Here is a 12,550-nt window from a genome sequence, read left to right on the forward strand (position 1 = left end):
CCCGGGTGAGGAAGGTCCCCTAGCTTATTTACAGTTAATATTACATAAATCGCTGAAAGAGACATTTTTCCTTAATGGCCACCAGCCCCCACCCTCAAATCCCCTATTTAACCCTACTTGTTAGAGGACCAGGGGCTGGGGCTGCTCTCCCTTACGAGACAGCCCGGCAGGGTTCCTTTCATTAAAGCCTGTTACACTGGTCTTTCAGACTCTGATGGATTCTATCACTCCCCAGAGTTAGATCTCTTTTTTTAATTTTTATTTTATTTATTCATTTTTATTAGAGAGAAAGGAGGGAGGGAGAGAGAGACAGAGGGAGGAAAGACATAGAGAGAATAGGGGGAGGAGCAGGAAGCATCAACTCCCATATGTGTCTTGACCAGGCAAGCCCAGGGTTTTGAACCGGCAGCCTCAGCGTTCCAGGTCAATGCTTTATCCACTGTGCCACCACAGGTCAGGCGTGATTTCTTACACCTTATATACCTTTACAGCTTTAGCTTTCAAGTGACAAATACCTGATTTCTATGATTTCTTTGTTTGCAGGCCTATATGACTCTCATGTCTTAGGGAGGGGAAGGGGAAAGGAGGCCGGAGGGTCTGTCCTTGATAACCCTATCACTCATTCTTCTCACTGGAGCTGCAAGTTCATTTCAAGGAATGGATAACAAGCAAGGTCCAAACCCGTGGTTTGTTATTTTTCAAACTTTTGTCTGCCCTTGTTCCCTCAGTCAAGAACATTGAGGTCACAGGCTGGAGTGTAAGACCCCAGACATCGCAGGCCCCCCTCTCCTCTGCATTCTTCTGGTTTCTTCTCCTTCAGTACCAAGCTATTTTTAATACCTGAGGCCCACGCTCCCACCAACCCAGTTATCCACAGTGCCCAGGACGGACACTCGAACCAATGGAGCCACTGGCTGTGGGAGGGGAAGAGAGAGAGAAAGGGGAGAGGGAAGGTGTATAGCCAGGGGCTGCCATTGTAGCCATTCACATGCAGGTTCTCATTGAATTTGGGCAGACGGTAAAGAAATGGCCAAGTCAGAGAATGGTGGACCAGGGGTCCGCAAACTTTTTACACAGGGGGCCAGTTCACTGTCCCTCAGACCATTGGAGGGCCAGACTATAAAAAATACTATGAACAAATCCCTGTGCACACTGCACATATCTTATTTTAAAGTAAAAAAAACAAAACGGGAACAATTACAATATTTAAAATAAAGAACAAGTAAATTTAAATCAACAAACTGACCAGTATTTCAATGGGAACTATGGGCCTGCTTTTGGCTAATGACATGGTCAATGTGCTCCTCTCACTGACCACCAATGAAAGAGGTGCCCCTTCCGGAAATGCGGAGGGGACTGGATAAATGGCCTCAGGGGGCTGCATGCAGCCCGCAGGCTTGGTGTCTCACCAAGACAGGCAAGCCACAAGAGAAGACAAGGGAAAAGCAGAAAACCTGGGATCAAGGAGGAGAGGGAAAAAGATCCTCCTGCCCCTCTCGGTGGTGGGGGCAGAATCTCCCTTCCAGTAAACATTAGCATAACAATGGCCCTTCTCAAACAGGAAGGTAATCAGCCCTTTCACCTGGGCAGGGGTCATTTTTAACAATAAAAGTGAGCAAAACCAGAAAATGCAGATTTTACAAACTTATTTGCCCAACAGAGAGGAAGAGAAGCAGATGGTTGCTTCTCCTGTGGTCTCTGACCAGAATCAAAATCATCTGCACACCAGACTGACACTCTATTCACCAAGCCACTGGCAAAGACCCTTATATTGTTTCAAAGCAGCAAAAAGAAAGTTAACTGGAAAAGATAGAAAAAATTTCAGACTTCCATGTGCTCTTCTAATTATACCAGATAAAAATACCACAACATAGATAAAATAGACAAATTCTTTGAAAGACTCAAGTTACTAATACCCACTAAAGAAAAACTAGATAACCAAAATAGCTCTATATCTATTAAAGAAATTAAAAGTGTAGTTAAAAACCTTCCCACAAGCCCTGGCCAGCTAGCTCAGTTGGTTAGAGCATCATCCAGACACATCCAGGTTGTGCGTTCCATCCCCGGTCAGGGCACATACAAGAGATAACCTAGTGGAACACAACTAAGTGGAACAACAAATCAATGTTTCTCTCTCTTTCTCTCTCTCTCTGACCCTTCTTCCCTCTCTTGAAAATCAATCAATAAATTTTTTAAAAGTCCCTCAAATAAAACCCCAGGTCCTAACATTTAAAAACGAAATAATACTGAGTCTGCACAAATGTTTTAAAAGTTAGGGAGTACCTCCCAACTCATTCTATAGGCCAGCATTACATTGATACCCAAACCAGGAAACTACAGACTAATATACCTTGTGAACATAGATGCAAAACTTCTTTAAATTTTAGCTAATTGAATGCATCATCATATAAAAAGGACAATACATCATGCCAAGTGAGGTTTATCCAAAGAAAGTAAAGTGGTTTAACGTCTTAAAATCAATCAATATGGCCCTGGCTGGTTGGCTCAGCGGTAGAGCGTCGGCCTAGCGTGCGGAGGACCCGGGTTCAATTCCCGGCCAGGGCACACAGGAGAAGCGCCCATTTGCTTCTCCACCCCTCCGCCGCGCTTTCCTCTCTGTCTCTCTCTTCCCCTCCCGCAGCCAAGGCTCCATTGGAGCAAAGATGGCCCAGGCGCTGGGGATGGCTCTGTGGCCTCTGCCTCAGGCGCTGGAGTGGCTCTGGTCGCCAACATGGCGACGCCCAGGATGGGCAGAGCATCGCCCCCTGGTGGGCAGAGCGTCGCCCCCTGGTGGGCATGCCGGGTGGATCCCGGTCGGGCGCATGCGGGAGTCTGTCTGACTGTCTCTCCCTGTTTCCAGCTTCAGAAAAAAAAAAAAAAAAATGAAAAAAAAATCAATCATTATAATTTACCACATGAACTAACTAAAACAAGAAAGACCCTATGATCATCTCAATAGACCCACAAAAAGCATTTGACAAAAACCCACGATTCTTTCATAATAGAAACACTCAGCAAACTAGGAATAGAGGTGCTACAATCTTTTTCTACCCACAGAACACTTCTGACACAGAATGTGTGGGGTCTTTCCTCACACCAACAACTTGCTGAAGCAGTAGTCCTGATGGGTTTCTTTTCTCCAACAGTGATAAAAAAGAGCGTCGGCCTGGCGTGCAGAGGTCCCGGGTTCGATTCCCGGCCAGGGCACACAGGATAGGCGCCCATCTGCTTCTCCACCCGTCCCCCTCTCCTTCCTCTCTGTCTCTCTCTTCCCCTCCCACAGCGAGGCTCCATTGGAGCAAAGGATGGCCCGGGCACAGGGGATAGCTCCTTGGCCTCTGCCCCAGATGCTAGAGTGGCTCTGGTCGCAACAGAGCGACGCCCCGGAGGGGCAGAGCATCGCCCCCTGGTGGGCAGAGCGTCGCCCCCTGGTGGGCGTGCCAGGTGGATCCCGGTCAGGCGCATGCGGGAGTCTGTCTGACTGTCACTCCTGTTTCCAGCTTCAGAAAAATACAAAAAAAAAAATTGCCTTATCTTTCACCTCTGTGACTTAGGTGTGTGTGTTACTGAGTCTTACAAAAACAACAAGAGGAGTTCCAGACCCTTACTCTATAATATGTAAAACTAAGTATAAAACAACTGAAGAAGTTATGGCATGTCTTGTTACTTGTCTGCCACTTCCCATTTTCTTTCATAAGATAACCCCTTGAATAGAAACCACAGAGGGGATGGCAACAGTCTGGTGCAGACCTAAATAAGACAATGTCAAATGATGTTATCCAAAAAGTGTTGAAGATCCCTCTGCCCAGAAGTTTCTGCCAATTTGCTGCAAAAAACTGTCATAGCACCATAAATGTCCCGCTTTTATAATAAAGTCTTTTCTCTTGAAAGGACTGGCTTCCCTTTCATTATACCAAACACCTACTCATTCTTCCTAGTTCAGCCTCAATGTAAAGCTTACCCTGATCCTTGCTCCCAGTTTCTTGCCTCCGTTTCTCCTTCCCTAGCAGGGAACTAACTGACCATGCAGCTCTCTAAGTATGCATCTTCTCCAATGGCTGCCAGCCCCAAGAAGGCAAAAGCCTCATCTTTTCAATCTCCAGTGGCCATGGCCATGCAGGTTCCCATTGGATTCGGGCAGATGGTAAAGAGAGAGAGCTGGAGAATGGTGGGCGATTTGTTTATTAGAGTCTCACAACAGCAGATGAACAAGCAGTCAGGAAAAACTGTTTTCCTCTCTCTTCAGACTCTCCAAACTCTCCAGCAAAAATAAACTGGGGGAAAAAAGCCCTTCTCCGGCAAATAATAGCAAGCAATGGCCCCTCCCAAGCAGGCAGATCATCCACAATTTGCAATCTGCTGCCTGAGGGCAAGCACCCATAGCCTTTACGTAGACTCTACACACATGGCACTGCTCTGTGCTCATGCACCAGTCAGGCAAAGTGAAAGCAAGCAAACCTAACCCATTTGTAACACATTGGTTTTCCCAACACACCCCTACACCGTAGCCTGTAGTAGGTATTTGATAGATGAAGAAACAAGTATGAGGTAATGAAAAGGTCACTGAACTTCGAGTTAAGTCATCATGCTAAACAGGTTCCTTGGCAGGTAATCTTGAGCAAAGGACTCAACTCTTTTGAGCCTCAGTTTTCTCATTTGACAAGAAAAACAATTCCCTCCTGCCCCTCCTACTCATCCCAGGTTTGCCAAGTGAGCTAAGGTATTTGAAATTTTTTTTAGCTAGAGCAGACCTTTGTCATGGTAAGAACCATCCAGAAGAGAAGATGGCGCTGGAGTAGGTGAACGTACCAACTTCCACCTCCCAGAACCAAAGTGGATTACAAACTAATTTTAAGAACCATCATCTGGAAAAACCAACTTTAGACTAAACTAAGAGGACTCTTCAACCAAGGAACACTGAAGAAGGCACACTGAGACTAGTAGGAAAAACGGAAACACGGAGAGGGCTGCCCAGCTCCCCAGAGCGAACAGCAGCCGGGAGAGACTCGTGTGGTGGGAAGTGAGTTTAGCAGAGAGGGGAGGATCCTGAGTCCCAGGAACAAAGTCCCATCCTGCAGACCCAGAGTCTAGAAGAGGCATATGGACAGTATTTAGCTGGAAATAAGACAGGATACTGTTTGTGAGAAAGAGACTGATTTCTCAGACCTGGGATTCTTCTTGAAGGGACCGCATAGAAAACCTCTCTCACAGCCACTCACCTGGGGCTCCAGGTGGTAGGGAGAGAGGAGAGGACCGGAGCAGAGGGGAGAGAGTGTAATCTAGGAGGCACAGGGAGAAACACTTTGAGACACAGCCACCCTAGCCTGTGGGACGAGTCATTCCCCAAATCTGAAGTGAATATTTCCCCTGGAAACAGCAATGCCAGTAAACGGAAGCAGGACACCAGCCAAACAAGCTCTCCCACGGCACTCAGAGCAGAGTAGCTTAGAAGGAGGGAGCTTTTGGGACTACAGTAGTGAGTCTTAGGGTCTGAGCTGAAGCCCCCCCACCCACACAGCTGAGGGCTCATTTGAGGGTGGGCGGTGGCAAGATGTGGAAGCGCAGTTCTGTCAGCAAGGGTGGAAGCCAGCTGGCCATCACTGAAGCCCAGGTGTGAGCTCAGCCTGGCTGGGGAGGAGGGGACGTGCAAAAGTGGTCAAGCCCAGCTGCGGGCCGCCTGCAATCCAGCCTGTGGGGGAAGGGCAGGAACCCCAGAAGGGGTGGAGACCAGCCTTTAAGCAAGGGCGCAGGAGCTCAGCCTTCCCTACCCACGGAACTGAGCCTTGTGGCCTGACTTGGGAGCTGGTTCCTCCCACGGGGGTGAAGCCAAAAGCCCAGAACAGGCAGAGTTCCACTACCAAGCTTGAGCATGTAGTCCCACCCCACCTGTAGAGCCAAGGCTTGCAGCCGTCCCACGAGTGGGCTCCTCCTGCAAGGGCAGGGAGAAAGCCCGGAATCAGGCAGAAACAGGTAGCTGAGCAAAGGTGCTCACCCCTGCCCTCAGGGCCAAGCATAACGCCACCCTTGGGGGCAGGGCGAAGGTCAAGGCCACTGAAGCTTGTAAACCCAAGCATGTGATCACAGACACTCCTGTGAAGGAGAGGCAGAAACCACAGCAACAGCCCCAGTGGGAAGACACTGGCAACGCCCATACCTGAATGCCTTAGGCAGCAACAGCAGAGGGGATGGTAAGCCTGCAAACAGACCACACCTAGGGAACACAGAGTCCACATCTAGTGGACTCCAGTGGCCAAAACCTCTTTTTACACAGACAATGACAAGGCAGAGAAATTCAACACAAATGAATCAAGAGAAATCCCCAGAAAAGGACCTGAATGAGTCAGATATAACCAAATTACCTGATGCAGAGTTTAAAATAACGATTGTTAGGATGCTCAAAGATATTAGAACAACAATAGATGGTCATTATGAACACTTAAATAAAGATAGCAAATATAAAAAAGGATATTGAAATAATATAAAAGAACCAGTCAGAAATGACAAATACAATATCAGAAATAAAGACCACAATGGAAGGAATTAAAAGCAGGATGGATGAAGCTGAGAATCGAATCAGCGAGTTAGAGGACAAGATAAATAAAGGCACAGAAGCAGAGAAGAAAAAAGAAAAGAGACTCAAAAAGTCTGAGGAAATTCTAAGAGAGCTCTGTGACAACATCCTACAAAAGAGCTCCCATAAGGATGACTTCTGACTTCTCAACAGAAACAATTGAAGCCAGAAGGGAATGGCAAGAAATATTCAAAGTAATGCAGAACAAGAGCCTACAACCAAGACTACTTTATCCAGCAAGGCTATCCTTTAAAATTGAAGGAGATATAAAAAGCTTTCCAGACAAAAAAAAACTCAAGGAATTCACTACAACCAAACCAAGGCTGCAAGAAATGCTAAGGGGCCTGTTGTAAACAGATCAAAGTAGAAAAAGAATATAGTAAAAGAGGAATACAGTTTTAAAGAATAAAATGGCAATAAACAACTACATATCAATAATAACCTTAAATGTAAATGGATTAAATGATCCGATCAAAAGACATAGGGTAGCTGTGTGGATAAGAAAACAGGACCCATACATATGCTGTCTACAAGAGACACACCTTAAAACAAAAGATGCACATAGACTAAAGATAAAAGGATAAAAAATGGAAAAAACATTTCATGCAAATGGAAATGAAAAAAAAGCTGAGGTAACAATACTTATATCAGACAAAATGGACTTTAAAACAAAGGCTATCGTAAGAGATAAAGAAGGTCACTACATAATGATAAAGGGAGTAATCCAACAGGAAGATATAATTGTTATAAATATCTACTCACCTAATATAGGAGCACCTAAATATATAAAGCAGACTTTGATGGATTTAATGGGTGAGATCAACAGCAATATTATAATAGTAGGGGATTTCAATACCCCACTAACATCACTAGATAGATCCTCAAGAAAGAAAATTAACAAAGAAACAGCAGACTTAAAGGACACACAAGATCAACTTGATTTAATAAATCTCTTCAGAACTTTTCACCCTAAAGCAGCAGAATATACATTCTTTTCAAGTGCTCATGGTACATTCTCTAGGATAGACCACATGTTAGGGCACAAAAGCAGTCTCAAAAAATTTAAGAAGACTGAAATCATATCGAGCACTTTCTCTGATCACAATGGCATGAAACTAGAAATCAACCACAACAGAAAAACTGAAAAATTCTCAAACACTTGGAAACTAAATAGCATGTTATTAAATAACGAATGGGTTAACAATGAGATCAAAGAAGAAATAAAAAAAATTCCTAGAAATGAATGATAACAAGCATACATCAACTCAAAATTTATGGGACACAGCAAAAGCAGCCCTGAGAGGGAAGTTCATTGCATTACAGGCATACCTTAAAAAGCTAGAAAAAGCTCAAATAAACAACTTGACCCTGCATCTAAAAAAACTAAAAAAAGAACAGCAAGTAAAGCCCAGAGGTAGAAGAAGGAAGGAAATAATAAAGATCAGAGCAGAAATAAATGACATAGAGGCTAAAGAAACAATACAGAGGATCAATGAAACCAGGAGCTGGTCCTTTGAAAAGGTAAACAAGATCGATGAACCTTTAACCATACTCACCAAGAAAAAAAGAGAGAGGACTCAAATAAATAAAATTAGAAATGAGAGTGGAGAAATAACAACTGATACAACTGAAATATAAAATATTGTATAAAATACTATGAAGAACTGTATGCCAAAAAATTAGACAACTTAGATGAAATGGACGAATTCCTTGAAACATATAATCTTTCAAAAATTAATCTGAAAGAATCAGAAAACCTAAACAGACCAATTACAACAAATAAGATTGAAACAGTTATCAAAAAATTCCCAACAAAGAAAAGCCCTGGGCCTGATGGCTTCACAAGTGAATTCTACCAAATATTCAAAGAAGAACTAACTCCTATTCTTCTCAAGTTATTTCAAAAAATTCAAGAGGAAGTAAGACTTCCAAGCTCCTTTTATGAGGTGAGTATAATTCTGATTCCACAACCAGGCAAAGACAACACAGAGAAAGAAAATTATAGGCCAATACCTCTGATGAATATAGATGCTAAAATCCTCAACAAAATATTAGCAAACCAAATCCAGCAATATATGAAAAAAATCATACACCATGATCAAGTGGGATTTATTCTGGGAGGCAAGGCTGGTACAATATTTGCAAATCAATCAATGTGATTCATCATATAAACAAAAGGAAGGAGAAAAACCACATGATAATTTTAATACATGCAGAGAAAGCATTTGATAAAATCCAGCACCTAATCATGATCAAAACTCTCAGCAAAGTGGGAATACAGGGAACATACCTCAACATGATAAAGGCCATCTATGACAAACCCACAGCTAACATCATACTCAATGAGCAAAAATTAAAAGCAATCCCTTTAAGATCAGGAACAAGGCAGGGGTGCCCCTTTTCACCACTCTTAGTCAACATAGTTCTGAAAGTCCTAACCACAGCAATCAGACAAGAAAAAGAAATAAAAGACATCCAAATTGGAAAAGAAGAAGTAAAACTATCATTATTTGCAGATGATATGATATTGTATATAGAAAACCCTGAAGTCTCAGTCAAAAAACTACTGGACCTGATAAATGAATTCAACAAGGTGGCAGGATATAAAATTAATACTCAGAAATCAGAGGCATTTTTATACACTAACAATGAACTTTCAGAAAGAGAAATTAAGGAAGTAATCCCCTTCACCAAGGCAACCAAATAAATAAAGTACCTAGGAATAAATTTAACCTGGGAGATTAAAGAGTTGTACTTGGAAAATTATAAAACATTGATAAAAGAAATCAGGGAAGATACAGACATGTGAAATCATATACCTTGCTCACAGTTAGAAAGATTAAACATCATTAAAATGTCTATATTACCCAAAGCAATTTATAAATTCAATGCAATACTGATTAAAATACCAATGACTTACTTCAAAGATATAGAACACATATTCCAAAAATTTATATGGAACAAAAGGGAACACGAATAGCCTCAGCAATCTTGAAAAGGAAGAATAAAGTGGGAGGTATCACACTTCCTGATATCAAGTTATACTACAAGGCCATTGTACCCAAAACAGCCTGGTACTGGCATAAGAACAGGCATATAGATCAATGGAACAGAACTGAGACCCCAGAAATAAACCCATACTTTTATGGACAACTGATATTTGACAAGGGAGGTAAGAGCATACATTGGAGTAAAGACAGCCTCTTCAACAAATGGTGTTGGGAAAATTAGACAGCTACCTGCAAAAAAATGAAACTAGACCACCAACTTACACCATTCATAAAAAAAAAAAAGAAAACTCAAAATGGATAAAAGACTTAAATGTAAGTCATAAAACCATAAGCATCTTAGAAGAAAACATAGGCAGTAAGCTCTCTGACATCTCTCGCAGCAATATATTTGCTGATTTATCTCCACGGGCAAGTGAAATAAAAGGCAGGATAAACAAATGGGACTATATCAAACTAAAAAGCTTCTGCACAGCTAAAGACAATAAGAACAGAATAAAAAGACAAAGTATACAATGGGAGAATATATTTGACAATACGTCTGATAAGGGGTTAATAACCAAAATTTATAAAGAACTTGTAAAACTTAATACCAGGAAGACAAACAATCCAATCAAAAAAATGAGCGAAAGAAATGAATAGACACTTCTCCAAAGAGGACATCCAGATAGCCAATAGACACATGAAAAAATGCTCAACATCACTAATCATTAGAGAAATGCAAATTAAAACCACAATGAGATATCATCTCACACCAGTCAGAATGGCGCTCATCAACAAAGCAACACAGAATAAGTGCTGGCAAGGATGTGGAGAAAAGGGAACCCTCCTGCACTGCTGGTGGAAATGCAGACTGGTGCAGCCTCTGTGCAAAACAGTATGGAGATTCCTCAAAAAATTAAAAATCGAACTGCCTTTTGGCCCAGCTATACCACTTTTAGGAATATACCCCAAGAACTGTTTCAAAAGAAGAAATGGCCTGACCTGTGGTGGTGCAGTGGGTAAAAGCGTCGACCTGGAACACTGAGGTCCCTGGTTTGAAATCCTGGGCTTCCTTGGTCAAGGCACATATGGGAGTTGATGCTTTCTGCTCCTTTCTCCCTTCTCTCTCTGTCTGTCTCTTTCTCTCTCTGTCTCCTCTCTAAAACGAATAAATAAAATCTTAAAAAAAAAAAAAAATGAATGAAAAGAAGAAATGCACCCCCATGTTTATGGCACCATTGTTCACAATAGCAAAGATCTAGGAGACAGCCCAAGTGTCCATCAGTGGATGAGTGGATTAAAAAGCTTTGGTACATATATACTAATGGAATACTATGTCAGCCATAAGAAATGATGACATCGGATCATTTACAACAACATGGATGGACCTTGATAACATTATACTGAGCGAAATAAGTAAATCAGAAAAAACTAAGAACTAATTGATTCTATATATAGGTGGGACATAAAAATGAGACTCAGAAACATGGACAGAGTGTGGGGCTTACGGAGTGGGGGGGGAGAGGGAGGGGGTTGGGGGAGGGGAGAGACACAAAACCAGTTAGAAGGTGACGGAAGACAATTGGACTTTAAGTGATGGGAATGCAGCATAATTAAATGCCAAAATAACCTAGAGATGTTTTCTCTGAATATATGTACCCTGATTTATCAATGTCACCTCATTAAAATTAATTTAAAAAAAAGAACTGTCCAAACCTGTAAGAATTTTTATGAGTTTATTTGAGCCAAACTGTCAACAATTGCCAGGAAGCAAAGTCTCAACAGATTGAGAAAATGCTCCAGAAAATGGTGATTTTACCACTTTTTTTCTAACTTTTTATTTATTTATTCATTTTAGAGAGGGGGAGAGAGAGAGAGAGAGAGAGAAAAGGTAGAAGGAGCAGGAAGCATCAACTCCCATATGTGCCTTGACCAGACAAGCACAGGGTTTCAAACCAGCGACCTCAGTGTTACAGGTCAACACTTTATCCACTGTGCCACCACAGGTCAGGCTACCACTTATTTTATACATTAAAATCATAGGGGAAGATGTAAGGGGGGGGTTGGGCAGATAAAATATATTATGCTCACTTTGTTAAAGATGGCACTGCCCATGTGGAAGCCCATTGCCCAGGTGATATTAGTTGCCCTTCTTCCTTGGGATTGGCGTGATTTTGTTAATATATTGGGGAGGGCTTTTGTACCAAAAGGTTTTAAAAGGAGAGATCACATTGTTCCTGGGGAAGAGGGATTATGTTCTAGGAGGAGAGCAGAGAAAGGCCACGTGGAGGAGGCCAGGAGAAGCAGCCAAGATGGCGGAGTGCTGAAGGAGAAGCCAGTTTGTGCAATTTGTGCAGAGAGAAGAAGATGGAGAATAGAGGTGAATAAGGCTAGTGAGCTAGAAACCTTTGATTCTAGGAAACTCGGATAAGTCAGTAGCTTTGTGAGCACTGAATGAGTGGGTTTTGGAGCCAGGTGTGTGTTTTTACTTGCCCACTGGGTGCAAGCTAGGATTAAAGGTAATGGCCCACCAGTTCTTGGCTCTATTGTTTCATTACTGACTGTCCGAATCTAATATGAACCTGCATGGGCCAGGCGGCTGTGATGGTGGCCGTGACTACTGGCCATACAGAGGGTGTATGTGAAATTGTGATACAAAGTAAAAATGTATATACTGAAAGTTATTTTACATAGGCAGGAATAAGCTAGTTAACAGTTATTTAACATGATAATAACAATGGGGAGGGTGTTGTTGGCTTCTGCTCTGGTGGGATGCCTGCCCTGAGGGGGACAGGAAAAGATAATTCTTATATTTCAAAGGCATGTTTCAGGTAAGTTATTATAGATGCAAAAGACAACAGACAGGCTTGATTAAGGTAAGCACTGAGCTTTGCTAGAGAAAAATACCACCCCAAGACGTGCCTACCCACTATGAACTGCTTTCAGTTAGAAAGTTTGAATCTCAGACCATCTTGTGTGGTTACTTTGG

Source organism: Saccopteryx bilineata, chromosome 12 (genome assembly GCF_036850765.1).
Source record: "Saccopteryx bilineata isolate mSacBil1 chromosome 12, mSacBil1_pri_phased_curated, whole genome shotgun sequence".
In the NCBI taxonomy this organism is placed as follows: domain Eukaryota; kingdom Metazoa; phylum Chordata; class Mammalia; order Chiroptera; family Emballonuridae; genus Saccopteryx; species Saccopteryx bilineata.